Source organism: Sminthopsis crassicaudata, chromosome 4 (genome assembly GCF_048593235.1).
Source record: "Sminthopsis crassicaudata isolate SCR6 chromosome 4, ASM4859323v1, whole genome shotgun sequence".
NCBI lineage: Eukaryota > Metazoa > Chordata > Mammalia > Dasyuromorphia > Dasyuridae > Sminthopsis > Sminthopsis crassicaudata.
The window spans coordinates 358,385,126-358,406,900 of NC_133620.1; positions in this window are offsets into that span (position 1 = coordinate 358,385,126).

The window sequence follows — 21,775 nt, forward strand, 5'->3', positions numbered from 1 at the left end:
TTGCTTTAATTTCCATTATTTTCATGTAACTATTTTTTGGAACAATAGTTGATATAATTTTAACATATTAAAATTTTCCTTTCAAGAAATGTTTGTTTATAGACTTCCAACATTTGTGCCTTAGGGGATATGTTTTGTCATAGATATATTAATTCTTCATATGTCTTAGGTAACAGATGCAAAGTGATATTTAATGCTTAGATTTTTCTCCATCATATTTCTCTTTTTGTCTTATCCTTTTCAGTTCCTGAAACTGAATTTTTTTTTTATCTTTTAGTATTTCCTCCAGCTTTGTCAAGTGAAATCACCAGTAATTTATTAAGCACTTACCAAAAGGCAGACTCTATGCTAAGTTCTGGAGGTCACAAATACAATTTTAAAAATACCATCAATGAAATTAATAGTAATGGAGAAAAAATAATTTACAAAAGGGAACTTAAATGGAAAGAGATATGGTTATGATGGTGAACTTTGAAGAATGAAAAATGGTTTCTGGGGACTCTTCCTCAAAATGGAGTTTTTTGGAGGAAAATTTCCATAGATAGAACAAGGCACCAAATATAAATAGAGAAGCCTAGATGAATGAAAGTCTAGAGAATAAAAGAATGTTAATTATTTGTTTAATCAAAAATTCCCCCCAAGTTCTCCTTCCCTCAAAATGTAGATTTGAAATATATCTTCATCCATTTTTCTACACTTTAAATGATATTATCTTTTACAATTAAAGCTTATTGTGATAGAGAGACAGAGAGAGAGAAGAAAGAGATCTTTATCTATCTTTCTTTCTCTATGTATATATCTATATCTATCTATCTATCTATCTACATATATATATATATATTCGTTATTTCTTTTTACTATTGTATTATTTTCTTCTACTTTTTTGGAAGGGGGAATGGAGGTAGCGGGTTGTCAAACCAATTTTCATATTTCTTGGGAGCTTTTAGAAGCAGCATTCTGCAATAGAAAAATAAGGTCCAGAGCTCAAGGATCTGGATGGAAATCTTACTTCTAAAAATTACCACTTTTCATAGGTTGGGCAAATTATTATGTAACCTTGGGCCTCAGTTCATGATGAAGGCATTAGAACCTATGTGGTTTTTGAGGATTCTTCGAACTTAAAACTATGATCTTTTCATGTACAGAGAAAGAAACTGCTATACTGAGCAGGAAAACCATTTGTCCAAGATCAAACAGCTAAATTCCATAGCCAGATAGAGCCTACACCTTTTCCCTTTGGGCCCATGGTTCTTTCCTCTATGATATGACACCTTTCTTGATATTTAAATCTATGAAAGCTAAATATAAGACTAGGATTTTCTAAGTTTTTCTGAAGTTAATTTTCTCCCAAGGCAAAGAGATTGGTATAGGAATATAATCGCAGGAGGCTAATTAGAGTACCCCCAGAATTTTTATATACCTTCTTAATCTCTGAAGCTGTCTTACCTTAAGATTGTACTTTGTGCAATTCTGTGGAGAGATTATTCAAGCAAACCAAGCTAATTTCATGGTATCAATTTGGAAATTGCTGTAAAATTTCATTTTGATTTCTTCTGCAGTAATAATCTAACAGGCTAGATCATGTATTCCAACTGATTTCCACTAGCAGGTGTCTACTTTCCACTATGAAGACAATGTAAAAATGGGACTGGAAGGGGCACCCTACATAAATAGGATTTTAAAGCACTGCATTAAATACTGCCAAAGAAAATCACTTTTTGCATGTTCAAAGCAATATACAAATACAATAATAGCAGAAAGAGTAAAGTGCAGAGAAAATAGCCAGTTATCTCACCTAAAACATTATTATTTGAATTCATAAATAAAAAATTAACTTGATTAGGAATTAACTGATAAATTCATTTTTGATTAATGCTTGAATATAGAATTAAAATGAATGGACATTCCTAGGAGAGAATCTATTCCTTGAGAAAATTTACTAGAATAGTGCAAATATGTACTTGCTTGTTTGCATATGCTTTGACAAGACCTCTTTTTTCTGGGTCACTACATAGGGAAGAATCATTAGGAGAACATGATCTTCTTAAAAAAATAATGTTTTATTTTTCCAAATATATGCAAATATAGTTTATGTAAATTTATGTAAAACTTTGTATTCTAAATTTTTCTCCCTCCTTCCCTTATCTCCCCCCTTTCCAAGACGTGAGCAATCTGATATAAGTTAAATTTATACAATCCTTTTAAATACATTTCCATATTTGTCAGGTTGTACAAGAAAAATCAAACCAGAAAGGAAAAAAAAATCCACAATAAAGAGAAAAAAGAAACAAAGAAAAAGGTGTAAATAATATGTTTCAATTCCCATTGAGTCTCCATGGCTTTATCTCTAGATATGATTTGGCATTTTTCCATCCCATTCTATTTGAATTGCCTTGAATCACCACATTGCTTAGAAGAGCTAAGGCTATCACAGTTGATTATTGTAAAATCTTGTTGTTATTGTGTACAATGTTCTAAATCTATTCAATGGGTATGCACAGTTTTATAGCCCTTTGGGAATAATAATATGATGAAGATGCAGAGAATCTTTGTTTGGGATTTTAGACCTTATTTTTTATTGTTCTTGTTGTTGTTCAGTCATTCTTAATTGCGCCCATCTCTTTATGATCTTATTTGAAAGTTTTACTAAAGTGACTTTCCATTCCCTTCTCCATATCATTTGATAGATCTGAAAAAAGAAACTGAGGCAAACAGATTGAGTGACTTTTGCAAGGTCACACAGCCAGTAAATGTCTGAGGCCAGATTTGAACTCAATAGCTCACTGTGGCACCTATCTACTATAAAAAAGGATAGAAACCACAAAAAAAGTAAAATTTTGACAGATGAAGAAACTGAGGCACACAGAGTAAAGGGACTTGCTTAGGGTTCCACAGCCAATAAGTGCCTGAGGCAAAATTTGAACTCAGGTCTTCTTGATTTTAGGAACAGAATATTATCCACTGTGCCACCTAGCTCTCTGTATACTCTGAGATACTTAGCTATTTTAAAACTCTGTGATTGGTACATGGAACAATATGGAGTTGAAAGGATTCTTTCTGCCCATCTTTAGTCACTACCTTGCAAATATGAATGTTATCATCATTTAATATGGTAAAGGTATAGATAAAGAAAGAAATATTTTGATTATTGCCTTTAGTCTTCTTCCTTATCTTTATGTTTGAGGTGACAACAGTTTTTGTCAGTGCTTAAAAATGTTTCCTCCATAACTATTCACAGTTTTTAGTTAAAAACACATGCATATATTTTGGTTCTGGAAGCTAGCCAACTTGATCTGAGTCTGTAGTTTATTCTTCTTCAGATTTGGATATGGAGAAAGGGAATCCCTGCACAGTAAGTACGCTCTGGTCCCTTTTTCAGTAGAGTGCTGGCCCAGGAGTCAAGAAGACCCAAGTTCAAACCTAACCTCAGATACTTGCTAGCTATGTGAACCTGGGCAAGTCACCTAACCTCAGTCTACCTCAGTTTTCTCAACTTTAAAATGGGGATAATAGCAAATACTTCACAAAGTAGACTATAACATGCTCATACTAGTCAGAGTTTTCTTGGCAAAAAATACTGTAGTCGTTTGCTTTTTCATTTTTCAAAGGATTGATGCTAAACCAGGTTATGTGACTTGCCTAGGGTCAGTTACTAGTGTCTGAGGCCCACTTCGAATTCAGATCTTCCTGACTTCAGGCACAGTGCAAGCTTTCTAGCTTCCTCTATCCATCTAACACAATAGAAATTTAAGAAATCCTTATTACCTTCTCATTCTCTTCCCCTCCTCATTACTCTAGACACAGTGTACTTTACATCTGTTCCTCAGGATACTTGCAGTACACTTGAGGAGTTTAGGATATTTCTTTTCTAATGCTTTCATCTACGGCCCTGTCCAACTGTATTTTCCTCACTATTAGCCACCAGTGAGCAATTCAAATCCTAGTTTCATTTAACATCAACTTGTATTTGCAGTAATAACTACTTAGAAAATAAAGGAAAAAATACAAATACCCTCTTTCATACCTCCTACTCTATCTAGTCATATACCTTAGAATATACTGCCTCTATCTCATTTTGGGGGAGTGGGTTTAGAATTATCACAATTTCTACATAACATTGATCACACTAAATATATATTCAAAAGTAGGATCAATATTTCATAAGTTGTTCAGCAGCTACCTACCGTTACTTGGGCTCTAATTCTCTTAGCATCAAGGCTGAGCTGACCATAAAACTTTATAGTAACTTAAATCTGGTACTCCTGGACCCCTTGAGACTAGTTTTCCTACTCTCTTGAAATACATAAGGTCAGAGATTAATATTAAAAAAAAAACAAAAGTCAAAGCCTAGATTTATAATCATGAGGCCAAAGTCAAACTAAGAACAGTTCTGAGGCAAAGTATGACATTTTGAATGTACTGCCTCCCATTCTGATTCTGCTATTGCAGCCAAAGAGATGGGAATCTACTAGAGTATAAAACTAGTTAGAGACTGTCTACACATTCTCCAAATTCTCTCAAAGCCACTTTCATGTTACAACATTGTAACTCTCCCCTAAGCAGGTTCCTTAGGTTTTTACACAGTAGGAAATGCATGCAAGGAACTCTGCACATGTGACAATCTTCTGATAACTGTTATAAAGAATCCAAATGAAGCTGCATCATTGCATTGGATTTAGCACTGGAAAATTAATCTAATCCAGACTAGTTATCTAATCTTATTTTACATAAAAGAATACAGAGGCATCCAAAATTGACTCTTTCACCCAAAATTCAAACATGAATCAATGAAAGAGCCAGAACTAAAATCAAAATATGCTAACTTCTGTTTTAGAATGCAACAAAAGACCCAACTGTCTTTGAAATAGCTTCACAACTGACCAATATCAATATAATCATTATAATCTTTCAAATGCTTTAAATACATTTTTACTAGAATAGGGAACTGTTACCTGACAGCATATACAATAAACTTCTTAGGTCATTTCCTCTATGAAACGATTATTTTCTTCCTGTCACAAATAAGAAAAGTGGGAATTAGAAGGACTAGGTCATAGACCAAGTTAAGTTTTGATGAGATCGAGACAATTCTATTCCTTACATAGATTATAGGCCTAAATTTCCAAGGGCAGCATGAAGATGCCATGAGACTGAATACTCTGGAGTAATGCCAAAAGATTATAACTTGTTTCTGAAAGGAAGTGCTAGTGGTGGGGAGGGGATAAAAACAAAAATTTTAATGCCTTCTGTCACCACCTACATAATTTTCCTTTCATGTCATACTTCAATGAGTGTTTTACCAGTCCATTTCTCTTTTTGATTAGTTCTTTACACACATAAAAAAAAATCAAAACATATAAAAGGTTTTCTTTTTCTCAGAATGGAGAGAGACTTCAGAAGGGGACAGAGGAGACTTCTCTGATCATGACCTGGGGGCAAAACAGTAAGTATCATCATTATAATGTATTTTATTTATTTATTTATAATATTCATTCTGTTTCAAATGTGTTTCAATATACCTTCAGAAAACTTGGTTGAAAATTATTAAAATTGCCTTTTCAAAGGAGCAGAAGGCTCATATGTGCTGGTTGTTTTTAGTTCATTATAATGAATTATAATTTTTTGGAATTTCAGGGTTTGAGATTTTGAATAATCAATCATGAAGAATAGATATCTTTCCACAAAGCAAAAAAATTCCTTTAAATATAATCTTTGAATTTTATTGCTTACTATTATCCAATATGTACCTTGCTGCTAAATATGATAACTCAAAATGATACAAATATGAAACTAATAAAGGAGAACCCTTTTGTATTTGATTTATTCCCAACCAATCATCTTAATGAAATTATACAGGTTAATGATATAACCCTTAATGTAAATCAAGAGTTCCTTGATGTACACATCTGAAGTATATCAATGCTTTCCTACCTTGATATTTTGCTAATTTGGTATCAGAGGTCAGAGCTCTCTTCTCAGAAGGACAGATTTTTGCTGTCCTTTCTATAGTTTATGAGAGACAGTTATGAAATAGATCACCCTCTTCTATTTTCTTTTTTCATTATTTCTTCTACTTGGTGTTTCAAACTAAAGGACATAAAAGAAGGCAAAAAAAAAAAAGAGGAGGTTTTCCCCTCTACTAATTCCACACAATATAAAATCATGACTTTCAAGTAAGGATGAATGTTGATTGAGTCATCTAATCAAATTACTCCCATTCCATTTACAATAACTGTTCCCTGATACCTTTATCACATAAAAACATAGTTTGGTGAATCAATCAGAGGTGTGAACAAGGACTAGACAACCAGAGCACTTCAACTGCTTGAATTGCTTGAGGGAATTTTCATGCCCTTCTAATTTTTATTAAATAAGGAAGCCTGTTTAGAATAACATTCAAGTATCTAGAAACCTAGTGATGGAAATCTCTAACATGATCCTAAGAAGGATTTTTTTTAACAGAGAATAGCAGAAAAGTTCTCACCCTCTGACCAAAGAAGGATTCTTTTTGAAAATTAGAAAATGAAAGTATTTGGAACTAATATCACAATCCTAGCTGTTTCTCAAGACAATATCATCTTCATCTTGAGTGAAGAATAGATCAGAAGTAATAAGGAAAGGAAAATTCAAGACAGAAAATTCAAGACATAAATTTCCCAGTAACAAAGCTACTCCATACCTAAAGGAAACATGTTATTATTTCATAAAAGGAAGAGCACTTCCAATAGCCTGAAGCTGGGAATTTCTCTTTCATCAAATGTGGTGATTAACCTTAAGCCTTTTTTCTTCTGATACATACTTATGGAATAGTATGTCAATGGTTTTTGGTAGGATTTTTTGTACCAAATATTCTTATTATAATTTCCTAATAAAATATGCCTATTTAAAAGCTAATTAAATCTGGTTGACTAATTTATAACAATTGCTAATAAAGAGGGAAGCTTAACTGATAGGAACCTTGTGAATTACCTATTGAAAAAGATGCACTCAGATACTTTTGATTATGTTTAAAGCCCAGAGAGGAGCTCAGGGAATCCAAATGATCAGTGCTAGTAGGGATTGGAACAGTAAATTCAGAATCTTTGTTATACAGATTAAGCCTGCTCCCTATTCTAAGTCTTAAGAGTGATCCTGATTTTGAGAATTGGTAAATTCTAGAATTCCAAAAACATTGAAAGTTTCTTAACTTGGTTTTCTTTGTATATACAAAGGTTTTTTAATAGCATATTTCTTTTTTTCCTCTCTTATCTAATATATTAATTTCCCCAATTATACACTAGCATTCTTTAAAAAAAAATTTGAGCTCCAAATTATTGCCTTCACTCCCCCTCCCTTACTGAGATGGGAAACAATTTGATATAGATTACACGTGTTCAGTCAAGTAAAACTTATTTTCATGTTAGCCATGTCGTGAAAGGAAACATGTACACAGAAAACAAACAAGAAAAAAAAATTTAAAGTAAGGAAAATATGCTTCGATTTGCATTCAGACTCCAACAGTTCTTTTACTGGAGATGGATAGCATTTTTTCATTACAATTCCTTCAGAATTGTATAGATTGTGTAGATCATTATTTTGCTGATAATAGCTATCATTCCCATTTAAACATCTTATACTATGGCTGTTATGGTTTATAATATTCATTTTAATGATATTCTTACATCATTCTCATTTATTTTCTTGTTTCCCCCTTTATCTCTCTTATTTGATTTGTGTGTGTGTGTGTGTGTGTGTGTGTGTGTGTGTGTGTGTGTGTGTATTATCTTCTCTTTAAACCATTCCTAATGAGAGCTGGTTTCCAGAACTACCAGCTCTCAGCTCTTCTTCTTCAAAATCTTATGTCATTTCTTCCTCTCAAATTTCATTTGCATAAGATAATTACTCTTTTTATGTTTTCCTACCCAGTTTTGGTTTTTAGAATAGCTTTATACTCAGCTCTACCCCAATTTTTCTTTCAAACTACCCAATTACTAATAATAATCTTGGGCATATTATTTACATTCCACATATGAAACATCAACAATTTATCCTTATTGAGTCCTTTTTAATTTTTTATTAAGTTCTGGTCTTTTTGCTCTTTTCTTAAAATTTAGAATTAAATTTTATTTTCCCTTAGTTACATGTCAAGAAAAAAATTATCATTTATTTCTACAAAATTTTGATTTTCAAATTTTTCTCCCTTCCTCTCTTCTAAAAATGACTAGCAGTTTACATGTACTGTCATATAAAACATATTTCCATACTGGTCACAATTGTGAAAGAAGAAACAGATGAAAAGGGGGAAAACACAAGAAAGATTAAAGTAAATGAAACAAGATATTCTTTGATCTGAATTCTGAGTCTCCCAGTTCTTTAACTGGTTATAGATAGAATTTTCCTTTGTGGATCTTTTATACTTGTCTTGTATCATTTTGTTTCTGGGAAGAGCTGAGTGAATTATAGTTTATCATAACATGATGTTGCAGATTCTATGTAAATTGTTTTCCTTGTTCTGCTCATTCCACATTGCATCAGGTCATACAAATCTTTGCAGGATTTTTTTCCTGAAATCATTTTTTATTACATAATAGTATGCCACTACATTCATCATATACCACCACTTACACAAACATTCTCCAATGATGGCCATCTCTTCAATTTCCAATATTTTGCTACTATGGAAAAGGGCTACTATAAATGTTTTTGCCCATTTATTTGCTTCCCCCCCTTATGATCTCATGTGGATGCAGACCTATTTCAGATTTTTTGGCAGCAAAATCCTAAAAGCCTGACAGTACATTGAATGTTCATTTTTATTTATCTCAGGATTATGTGTAACTTAACTGAGTATGATATTTTGGCTGCAACTCCAGTTCTTTTACTTTGCGATGTATGATCTTCCAAGATATGTGTTCTCTTAATGTAGCACTGCTAGGGCTTTTGTGATTCCATTTGTTGCCCTACCATATTTAAGTTGTATTTCTTGTTCTCTATCCTTTTTCCCCCTTGACTTGGGGATTTTGTAATTTGGCTATGATGTGCTGGAATATTTTCATCATAAGATCTCTTTCAGATGGTGATTATGGATATTTTTTCTATTTCTACTTTCCTTTTTGTTCCCAATTTTGTTTAAATATTTCTTGTATTATTATGTTGAGATTCTTTTTTTTTACTCTAGCTTTTGGGTGATCCAATTAGTCTTATGTTTCCTCTTCTTGATCTCTCCCCCAGATCTGTTTTTTTTTTTTTCTCTTATGGGATGTCTCACATTCTCTTCTATTTTTTTGTTCTTTATATTGTTCTATTATTTCTTTGCCTCTTCTGATTTTATTGGCTTCTTTTTACCCAATTCTAGTTTTTGAGATCTCTTCCTTAATTTTCTCCATTTATTTTTCCCAGTTGTTTGACTTTCTTTTCACAAACTTCTTGTTTTGCTTGAATTGTTCTCATTTTTTAAATTGTTGTTCAATCTTTCTCATTTGATTTTTAAAGTCTTTTTGAGTTCTATTCATTCTTTTTGGGCAGGTGACAATTTCATATTATTCTAGTGAGTAGAAAAGGCTTTTTTCTGCTTCACTTTCCTTCTCTGAAAATGAAAGCTGGTCTTTCCTATTCCTATAATAACTTGTTATGATGAGTTCTTTCTCCTTTCTTTCCTCATTAAAAAAAAATCACACACTATTTGGTGTAATCACATATAATTCTGGGGTATAGGGACTGGTGCCTGTGATTTCAGGTCCTCTTTTAGTTCTACCCCCTCTGGCCTAGAACCTGATACCAAAAAAATTTACCCTTATGTAAATGCCTATGAGTATCAATGTCTCCACCTCATTGTTTCTGCATTCACCAGGACTGCAATGGTTCTTTCTTGCCCAGGGATGAATCTCAGCAGCACAGCTAAGTTTAGCATCCCTTATCAGCTATTCTTCCCTCAATCTTTCCAGACTAAGAAATCTGAGCCTTCACACTTTTTGGGAGGTGAAAGTTCTTGTTACTGTTGTTGAGGCTACCTTTCAGCCTAGCTAGCCCTAGGGCTTGTCACTTGCTGTTTTACTGGAGCTAGCCTAGAGGTGTGTACACTTTATGAGGATCCAACTTTAGTCCTGATTCTGGTGTTTTTCTTTTAGACCTTCTCTAATTATCTTAGGAAGAACACTGTTATGTCTCAACTCTTGTTTATTTTTACAGTTCTATATTTACAATATTTTATCTTGTTTGTGGGAGAAATACAGAGAGCTTATAATTTTCTGATCTACTGTGCCATTTTCCCCATAATCATATCCCAGCAATAATTGTTAAAGAATTATTTTCTTCAGGGAGCTTTTGTACTTCCTTTTCCATTTGATCAATTCTACTTTTCAAGGTATTTTCTTCCTTAGATTTTTGTGTCCCTTTTACCATTTGGCTTATTCTGTTTTTTTAAGGTGTTATTATCTTCAGTATTTTTATGCCTCCTTTTCCAAGCTGTTGACTGTTTTTTAAATGATATTCTTACATCATTCTCATTTATTTTCCTGTCTCCCCTTTATCTCTTTTATTTTATTTTTGAAATCTTTTTTAAGCTCTTTTATGGCCAGAAATAAGATTTGCTTTGAGGCTTTGGATGGAACAGCTTTTAAATTTGTGTTTCGATCTCCTATATGACCATAGTAATAATCTAAAGTCAGGATCTTTTTCTGATGTATGCACATTTTTCCAGCCTATTTCTTGACTTTTTCTGTTATGCTAAAGTGGGATTCTTCTTCTAGAGTAGAGACAGCACTGTTTTAGGTTTCAAGTTTTGTGTAATTATTTTAAAGATAATTCTGAGGACATAGATATTTTTGGTTCTTCCAAAGTAGCATGATCTAGGAAGTAGTGTGCCTGCTTGTCTATGCTTTTGTCTATGAATGACCAAAAGCACTTTTTTCCACCCTGAAACTATAATCAACATTCCAGCTTCCCTGTAGCCACAAGCTCGGATATGTTAGTGCTGGTTCTCATCCTATGACTGACTGAGACTTCAGATGCAACCCAGATCCAATATATGTATGAAATACAATAAAATCCTGTCCCTATTGTCAGCAAATGGATTATTGTAATCTCCTTTTGACAGGTATTTGACTCTCTTACTATCTACAGAATGAAAAATTCAGAAATCACCATTGCTCCTACTGAGTCAGTAGTTCCTGAGATTTACTGCTGGTTTGCTGGGATGCAGCCTGCACTGGACCAAACTTCACTCTCAACTCCTCAACTCTATGAAAAAGACTTTTCCTGCCAAATGTTTTTTTTTTTTCCTGACCAAGTTTTCTTGGCCTGGAAAATTATTTTACTCCATCCTTTTGTGGGTTCTGCTGCTTCAGAATTTAATTTCAAGCATTATTTAAAGGAGTTTCCCATGACCCCAGTGGGGGTTTGCCTTTTCTCTGTAATCTTGGCTCTGCCCCAATATATTTCTTTTTTTTTAATTTTTATTTTATTTTATAATTATAACATTCTTTTGACAGTACATATGCATGGGTAATTTTTTACAACATTATCCCTTGCACTTCTATTCAGATTTCTTCCCTTCCTCCCCAAACCCCCTCTCCCAGATGGCAAGCAGTCTTATATATGTTAAATATATTACAGTATATTCTAGATACAATATATGTGTGTAGAACTGAATTTTTTGTTGCACAGGAAGAATTGGATTCAGAAGGTAAAAATAATAGTTTACATTCATTTCCCAGTGTTCCTTTTCTGGATGTAGCTGGTTCTGTCCATCATTAATCAATTGGAATTGGATTAGCTCTTCTCTATGTTGAAGAAATCCACTTCCATCAGCATACATCCTCGTACAGTATCATTGTTGAAGTGTATAATGATCTTCTGGTTCTGCTCGTTTCACTCAGCATCAGTTGATGTAAGTCTCTCCAAGCCTCTCTGTATTTCTCCTGTTGGTCATTTCTTATAGAACAATAATATTCCATAACATTCATATACCATAGTTTACCCAACCATTCTCCAATTGATGGACATCCATTCATCTTCCAGCTTCTAGCCACTATGAAAAGGGCTGCCACAAACATTTTGGCACATACAGGTCCCTTTCTCTTCTTTAGTAGTTCCTTAGGGTATAAGTCCAGTAGTAGTATGGCTGGGTCAAAGGGTATGCACATTTTGATAACTTTTTGGGCATAATTCCAGATTGCTCTCCAGAATGGTTGGATTCTTTCACAACTCCACCAACAATGCATCAGTGTCCCAGTTTTCCCACAGCCCCTCCAACATTCATCATTATTTGTTCCTGTCATCTTAGCCAATCTGACAGGTGTGTAATGATACCTCAGAGTTGTCTTAATTTGCATTTCTCTGATCAATAGTGAGTGGAAATAGTTTTAATTTCATCATCTGAAAATTGTCTGTTCATATCCTTTGACCATTTATCAATTGGAGAATGGCTTGATTTCTTATAAATTAAAGTCAATTCTCTGTATATTTTGGAGATGAGGCCTTTATCAGAACCTTTAACTGTAAAAATGTTTTCCCAATTTGTTACTTCCCTTCTAATCTTGTTTGCATTAGTTTTGTTTGTGCAGAAACTTTTTAATTTGGTGTAATCAAAATTTTCTATTTTGTGATCAATAATGGTCTCTAGTTCTCCCTTGGACACAAACTCCTTCCTCCTCCACAAGTCTGAGAGGTAAACCATCCCATGTTCCTCCAATTTATTTATGATTTCGTTCTTTATGCCTAAATCTTGGACCCATTTTGATCTAATCTTAGTATGTGGTGTTAAATGTGGGTCCATGCCTAGTTTCTGCCATACTAATTTCCAGTTTTCCCAGCAGTTTTTGTCAAATAATGAATTCTTATCCCAAAATTTGGGATCTTTGGGTTTGTTAAAGATTAGATTGCTATTTTTATTCACTATCTTGCCCTGTGAACCTAACCTATGCCACTGATCAACTAGTCTATTTCTTACCCAATACCAAATGGTTTTGGTTACTGTTGCTTTATAATATAGCTTTAAATCAGGTACACTTAGACCACCTTCCTCTGACTTTTTTTTCATTAGTTCCCTTACAATTCTCGACCTTTTATTCTTCCATATGAATTTTGTTGTTATTTTTTCTAGGTCATTAAAATAGTTTCTTGGGAGTCTGATTGGTATAGCACTAAATAAATAGATTAGTTTGGGGAGTATTGTCATCTTTATTTTATTCGCTTGGCCTATCCAAGAACACTGAATGTCTTTCCAATTATTTAAATCTGACTTTATTTTTGTGGCAAGTGTTTTATAATTTTGCTCATATAATTCCTGACTCTCCTTTGGTAGATATATTCCCAAATATTTTATACTATCGACTGTTATTTTGAATGGAATTTCTCTTTGTATCTCTTGCTATTGGATTGTGTTGGTAATGTATAAAAATCCTGAGGATTTATGTCGATTTATTTTGTATCCTGCCACTTTGCTAAAATTCTGAATTATTTCTAATAGCTTTTTAGCAGAGTCTTTGGGGTTCTCTAAGTATACCATCATGTCATCTGCAAAAAGTGACAATTTGATTTCTTCATTTCCTACTCTAATTCCTTGAATCTCTTTCTCGGCTCTTATTGCCAAGGCTAGAGTTTCTAGTACTATATTGAATAGTAATGGTGATAGTGGGCAACCTTGTTTCACTCCTGATCTTACAGGGAAAGGTAATAGTTTATCACCATTACATATGATGTTTATTGAAGGTTTTAAATATATGCTCCTTATTATTTTAAGGAATAGTCCATTTATTCCTATACTCTCAAGCGTTTTTAGTAGGAATGGATGTTGGATTTTATCAAATGCCTTTTCTGCATCTATTGAGATGATCATATGGTTTTTATTAATTTGGTTATTAATATGGTCAATTATACTAATAGTTTTCCTAATATTAAACCAGCCCTGCATTCCTGGTATAAATTCCATTTGGTCATAGTGTATTATCCTGGGGATGATTTTCTGAAGTCTATTTGCTAATATCTTATTTAAGATTTTAGCATCAATATTCATTAAGGAAATTGGTCTATAGTTTTCTTTCTCAGTTTTTGATCTACCTGGTTTAGGTATCAGTACCATGTCTGTGTCACAGAAGGAATTTGGTAGGACTCCTTCAATCCCTATTTTTTCAAATAGTTTACATAGCATTGGAGTTAGTTGTTCTTTAAATGTTTGGTAGAATTCACCTGTAAATCCATCTGGTCCTGGGGACTTTTTCTTAGGAAGTTTGTTAATAGCTTGGTCTATTTCTTTTTCTGAGATGGGACTATTTAGACTTCTTACTTCTTCCTCTGTTAATCTGGGCAAGCTATATTTTTGAAGGTATTCTTCCATTTCATTTAAGTTATCGAATTTATCGGCATAAAGTTGAGCAAAGTAGCTCCTAACTATTGTTCTAATTTCCTCTTCATTAGTGGTGAGTTCACCCTTTTCATTTTCAAGACTAACAATTTGCTTTTTCTCTTTCCTTTTTTTAATCAGGTTTACTAAGGGTTTGTCTATTTTGTTGGTTTTTTCATAAAACCAACTCTTAGTTTTATTAATTAATTCAATAGTTTTTTTACTTTCAATTTTATTAATCTCACCTTTTATTTTTTGAATTTCAAGTTTTGTGTTTGTCTGGGGGTTTTTAATTTGTTCCTTTTCTAGCAATTTGAGTTGTAAGCCCAATTTGTTGGCCCTCTCTTTCTCTATTTTATGCAAGTAGGCCCGTAGAGATATAAAACTTCCCCTTATTACTGCTTTGGCCGTATCCCACACATTTTGGTATGATGTCTCATTATTGTCATTTTCTTGGGTGAAGTTATTAATTATGTCTTTGATTTGCTGTTTTACCCAATCATTCTTTAGTATAAGATTATTTAGTTTCCAATTATTTTTTGGTCTATTTTCCCCTGGCTTTTTATTAAATGTTATTTTGATTTCATTATGGTCTGAAAAGGATGCATTTACTATTTTTGCCTTACTGCATTTGATTTTGAGGTTTTTATGCCCTAGTATATGATCAATTTTTGTATAGGTTCCATGAACTGCTGAGAAGAAAGTATATTCCTTTCTCCCAATATATTTCTTAAAAGAAAAGGATCCTCCACAGAGGTTTCATATTTAACTTAAGGTCTAGAACTTAGATTTGGCCCTTGCCATGATACTACTAAGAGTAGGTAAATGGCATACTGAATAATGTGCCAGGTCTGGAGTTAGGAAGACCTGAGTTCAAATTCTCACATGCCTATAAGCTGCATGACTATGAGTAAGTCAATTAGCCCTGTTTGTATCAGTTTCCTCATCTATAAAATGGACTGGAAAAGGAAATAACAAATCACTCCAGAATGTCTAATAAGAAAACCTTCATTGGGGTCAACAACATGATACTATTCAGACTTTCTGTAATGTTTTAGTTGTGAGGCAAATGGAGAAGAACTACTCCACAATACCATAAAGTAATTTTACCTTTTAGGATATAAATTTTTAACCTTGAGTCCATGGATCCCTTAAGGAAACTGCAGATAAATGTCAAGGGGTACTTGAACCTAGATAGGAAAAAAAGCCGTAATAAATTGTTTTCCTTTATAATACTAGGCATTTTATTTTATGGCTCTAAAAACATTATTCTAAAGAAAAAGCCATAGACTATACCAGTCTGACAAAAGATTTCATGACAAACCCCAAAATTTGAACCCCTTTTTAAAAGAAGAATGTAATTGGCTATTCAAATAATGTACATCCTATTTTAGTTTACCACCGCATTCTTGGGAAAGAATAATTTTCTGTGGTAGAGGGGATTTTTTTGATATCTGATATCATACACTGAATATAGCACAATTTAGTATATGTGGGAATTGAGGGAGGAAAGATAAAAGCAATATATAAATTTTATTCAAGTTTCAAAAATTTATCCAAATTTTGTTAAAGGATAAAAGGAACTGAAACAACAAATTGAAAAACAGCAATCTTTATTGTTGTCCTTATAATGGCACTGGAATGGAAGCATATCCCCCAACATTTGAGCCATTCTTCCTATCCTAATTCTATATGAAAACATGGATGAGATCTGTGATGGCTAAATATAGACAAATTGTAATCTAGTTTTGTTTGTTTGTTTTTCTGAGGCAATTTGCGTTAAGTGACTTGACCAGAGTCACACAGCTAGGAAGTATTAAATGTCTGAGCCAGATTTGAACTCAGGTCCCCCTGACTTCAGGGCTGGTGCTCTATGCACTGTGCCACCTAGCTGCCACTCTAGTTTTTAAAATACTCACAATAGTGAGATCACAGGTGTCCTTTCAATTGTTGTCTTTTCAATAAGAAAAAAAAATAATGACTGCAGTCATCATTGTGGCTACATGGATTTCCAAGACCATCTTTTTAATACTGGCTCCACTGGAGATGCTTAACCTTGAAAGCCTGTTGGATCAGAACCTTAAATCTCAGTTAGAACAGCCCCAACATCAATTACTTTGTGTAATAGGCCTTGGACTCAAAGTGGATACATTTACTTTCCATCCTTGTGTTGAAGTCTTGGAAACCTCTAATACTTTAAAGTGAAACTAATTACTAGAAAACAGTGTTTAATCTCTCCTATTTGACTAGACCCTGTCACTCTCAAATTAAAGGGCTATTTAATTGATTACCCATTTAAGGACTGAAGTGGCTGGTTACAGTAATTCAAGTGGTGTGATACCATTTATTGCTGCAGACCTTGGGGCTCTCTTTCAATGTCCCCTTTTGCTCCAGGTTTAAGGATTAGTATTGCTATAAGAGTTGCCATCAACTTGGTGACCTTTTTTTTTTCTTCCTTGTGGCAGGTACTTTTAGAGTTGTGTTTATTGCTTATCTTCTTGACTATATAAATTTCAGTAAACTTTTATCCGCCACTGATTATATTTTCTTTTGACCATTCACAATTACTGTTTTGAGAAAAAAAGCAAAATTACAATATTGAAAAGAATGCACAGTCAGAAGTATGACTTGGTAGCTTCATCTAATCTAGAGGCAAAGAAAGAATGAGCTGGTTTTGTCAGTATAACTTTCAGCCCCTAGACACCAATCTGAATACTATATTTTGAAATAAGTTGGTGAAAAGCCTGCCATGCAAAAACCCATCATGCCTTGATCTAGTGTTACTACTAATCTAGGCTTTGAAGGATAAATAATTAGAATTTTTAATGCCTTAGGCAGAAGCATAAAAAGTACCTCCAAATGACCCTAATAAAAGCCTCAGAACAAAATAAAGCTAGGAGGTTAACAATGAAGAAATGAATTGGGCAAGGCTAACTAGTAAGAAGCTTAACAGGACACAAATGCAAGGAAAGAAAGTACCATCTGGCCAATTTCTATTTTAACTAATTATTCTTGCTGATTAGATAAGCTCAGATTTTTATGTCTACTATAAGAGTATGAGTATCAGTACCTTGTAAAATTTAGCCCCACTGAGGCAGAACCCTGATCTCCATATTCTCTGTAAAGGTCTTGTAGTCACAAGCTCTTCCCAAGCTGTTATTTCCTTAATAAAGTGAGAGTATTTATATCTGGTCATATTGGTGGTGTAATAGGGACTGAGAAAAAGCCATTCAGCCCACACCTAGAAGAGACCTTAGAGATATTCTCATCCTAAGGCTCCTAACCTATGGTCCATGAGCTTGTGATAGATTTTGTTTGTTTATATTTGAATAATTATTTTTCAGTATAATTATTGCCACAGTGTAATGCTATATATATATACATATATATACATATTATATATATATTTTTTATGCATTTAAAATGGTTTTCTGAGATGTGTTCTATAGGCTTTCTTAGACCAAAAAAAGGTTCTGTGAAATACAAAAAAATGAACTTTTATTCTAGTCCAATTACCTTTTTTTTTTTTTTAACAGATGAAGAAAATGAAACAGAGAAATTAAGTAATTAAGAGAGATTGATTAAGATTAAGATCATAAAGAGAGTAAAGTGTTCCTGGACTTTAAAGCTTCCTGGACTTTAAATCCAATGCCTTTTTGCCTGTTCTGACAAGTTGCTAATATATATACCTTTTGCATATTCCATGGATATTAGTGCTATAGTCTTAAACCATTCTATTAGTATTGCTCCTCTTCTTCTATCTTCAACAAATATCTATTAACTAAAGATTTCATTATTTACTCAGTCCATGCAGTTTACTCAAATTGACATCTCAATTTCAGTAAATAGCTTCCACAAGATTCTCAACTCAGGTGGGAAAAAAATAATAACATCAAAAGAAAATTTTAAGAAAGAGGAAACTCATCTAACTTAAATCAAGCATATTATATACTGATGGGTAGACTAGGTTCTTCCCCACAATTCTTAAAGACCTAGATTGGCCAGAATAAGAGAAGAAAAAAAAAATAAAAGAACACACACAACTTCCCCCCAACGCCCGCCCAAACAAGAAACAAAGAAAAACTAGATATGGGTGAATCTATCCCTGGCATGACATTGGCAAAGATGACCAGTCTTCTTCTGTAAATTGGGACTAATAAAATAGAAAACCTGTTCTAAAGTTTAAAAACTTGAATTGATAAATGAAAAGAATATTAAATCTCAGCTAACAGAAGCCACTGAAATAATTGCTTCTCCCAGTAGTAATATATATTTTCCAAAGATTTATGAATACTACCTTGTTTGATCTTCACAATAAAACAAATGAGGAAATCAGAGATTAAGTGACTTGTACAGGATCACACATCTAATAAGTATTAAACAAAGAATTTGGCTTCAGGTGTAGCACACAATCCATTTTTCTTCCTAGCCACCTTATTAAGAGATAAATTAACAATAGCAGGTCTAATTTTGCCGCTTCGTCCCATATATATTGCCAATATTGGTTATCTTGGAGATAAAGATCTATTCATGAGCATTGGTAGAAATCTGAATATCCCATCAAGGGCTAAATATTAAGGATATAGTAAAAATGAAAGCTGTTTAAATTTATTTTGTTTTAGATCTTGCCTAACAGAAGAGAAAAGTTGAAGAGAGATGCCAGCCCATTCTTTGAATGGTAAAATTGCCATAATGGATAATACAACCTTGACAATTAAGCAATAATCCCAATTACTAGGAAGCCAGTGGAATTAGATGGCATTGCATTTTCATGGAGGTTTTAAAACAATTGAAATGTATCTTGTCTTACATTAAAGAAAAAGGGATGACATAAAAAAGGTGAACACAAAATTAAAGAATGTGTTTGGAGGGTTGGAGCTAAAAACTGAGGGACAGAAGAGACTGCTCTCCTTCAGAAAGCATGTGATGACATTGCTGAGCTGCATGTACAGACTGATTTTTTTTTTATCCCTATCTCTCTGGCATTGTCCCTTCCTCCATCCCACAATCTCCTCTCCCCCACCTTTCTGTTATTTTCCTCTTCTTAATTCGTTCCTTTTCAGGCTTCAAAAAGCCCCAAGCACAAACAAATTTATTTCTGGGGTAAATGAAATAGAAGAACAGTTGAACTACATTTCTATAAAATAAAGAAGAAGGTAGCGCCAAACAGGGACATTTCGTACATACCCACTTCTGACTTCCCAATTCTAAATGACTTACCTGGAAATGTCTTCTTCTATGTTTTGATATATTTTCTAACCTCTTTAAATTACCTCAGCTCCTCAATATTAAAGAGTCAGCAATAGAATCTAGAAAGTTTCACTTCTCATAGATATATCCATAAAGAATAACCTTTCCCATCTTCACTGGTGTTCAGGAGCCATTTGTTCAACCACTTTAGATTGTCAACAAGGGTACCATGATGGGTGTTTGGACTGATGCTACTAGGCTTTATGGGTATCTCCAAATGCCACCTGTTCCAGAATCCTTTCCAAAAACAAGGGACATGAATGTTTTGGGAAGCCCAGACAGTGGACGCAGCTGCAAAGCTAATGGGGACAGGTATTGCAGCCAAGGCTAATAGCAATGACAATGTGAGGTCCTGATGCTAGACATGGTTCCAATAGATGATGGCTGCTCCCTGGCTAATTCTCCATGTCTCATTGGGTGATATGGAAGCTGGCAATGTACACTGAAGGTCTGATCAATTGATATTATAATAACACCATGGTGTTAACTTCTGACATATGCCATATATTTGCTAATATTTTGCCTATTAGGTTGGAGTAGCTGCCAAGCTAAGGTGGAAAATTCTTTCCAACATTTCCAGCAAAGTAATTGTTTTTAGCCTAATACAATAAGATACACTTATTATGTGTGTGGTGACTTTGGACTTCAGGGTTTGGTTTTATAAGACTCACCATTTTTAGAAAACAAGATCTCCTGGTAGACATGCTTACATTAGCAATTTAAAGGTATATAAATTTGTCCTGGGTACTTGGAATTTATACTCATTATTAGACATTACCCTTGCCCTCAAGCCATTTTCAAATCTGAGGACAAAGGTAGGAACTGGAACTGTTATGTCACTGAAATTCTTAAGTGAAGAAATGTGTTCTATTGATGTAACAGGTTAATTTCTCTGTAATTTATACTCCTAAACAGTATTATATATATATATATATATATATATATATAGATAGATAGATAGATACACACACACATATATCACTTAGAGGTTATGCAATATGCCCAGGGTCACAGTTTGCAAGTGTTACAGTCAGGAATTGAATTCAGATCTTCATGGTAACAAAGCCTATGTTTCTCTGTCCACTACACTATAGCCACCTTTAATAGAAATTAATAAAGAAATGATAATATGTATTATCCAAATATTTTATCTTTATGTATCTGTCTATATCTATATGTATGTATGTATATGCATATATATATATATATATATATATAGAGAGAGAGAGAGAGAGAGAGAGAGAGAAACAGACACAGAGAGAGAGAGAGAAAGAGAAAAAGGGAGAGAGAGAAACAGACACAGAGAGAGAGAGAGAAAGAGAAAAAGGGAGAGAGAGAAAGAGAGAGAGAGAGAGAGAGAGAGAGAGAGAGAGAGAGAGAGAGAGAGAGAGAGAGAGAGAGAGTCAGTCATCTACTCCTAGTTATACATTATAGATGATTAGGTAGAATTGGGTGTTGGATTACTTAAAATATGTTTTTACAAAAAGTGTCTGAAGAGTATTATGAACAAAAACTAAGTTCAAAAATCTTTTCCCTTTTAGAAAAAGCTTCAAAAAAACCAATAAAAATTGGTTTCAATGTTCTTTACAGGGAATCTATGAATATAATGTTTTAAACATTTGATATCATTTCAACCTTACACAGCAAGGAAAGCAATGCAGTTCTTATCCCACTTTTGCAGGCAAAGAAACTGTTTTAATGATGTTAAATGAATTATTAAAGTTCATTAGCTACATAGTGAAAGAAATTATTGCACAATAAATTTATTTTTGTTTTTTATATTTTAAATTTTTTAAACTTGTGTTTTGAAAATGTTTTATTTGCTTTAATCTAAAAGCCAATAGCTGCCTTTTCAGAATACTGAAATGTCTATCATCTCTCTATCAAAAACATCACCTCTCTATCCATTTTTAAGATTATCAAGACATAAAAAAATGACTCTCAGGCCTTGTCTAATTGGACTCTCTATTATGCATCATAGAGATGTTTAGAGGAGACTCATATATCATCTCTGTATATCTTACATAAGCAATTTATCCTTATTAAGTCCTTTATAATTATTTATCACATTTACCTTTTTATGGCTCTCTTCGCTCCTGTGTTTGAACTTCAAATTTTCTGTGTCACTGGTCTTTTCATCAGAAAAGCTTGATAGCCATCTATATCATTGAAGACCTTTTTTTTTCCTTAACCATTGCTGGGTAA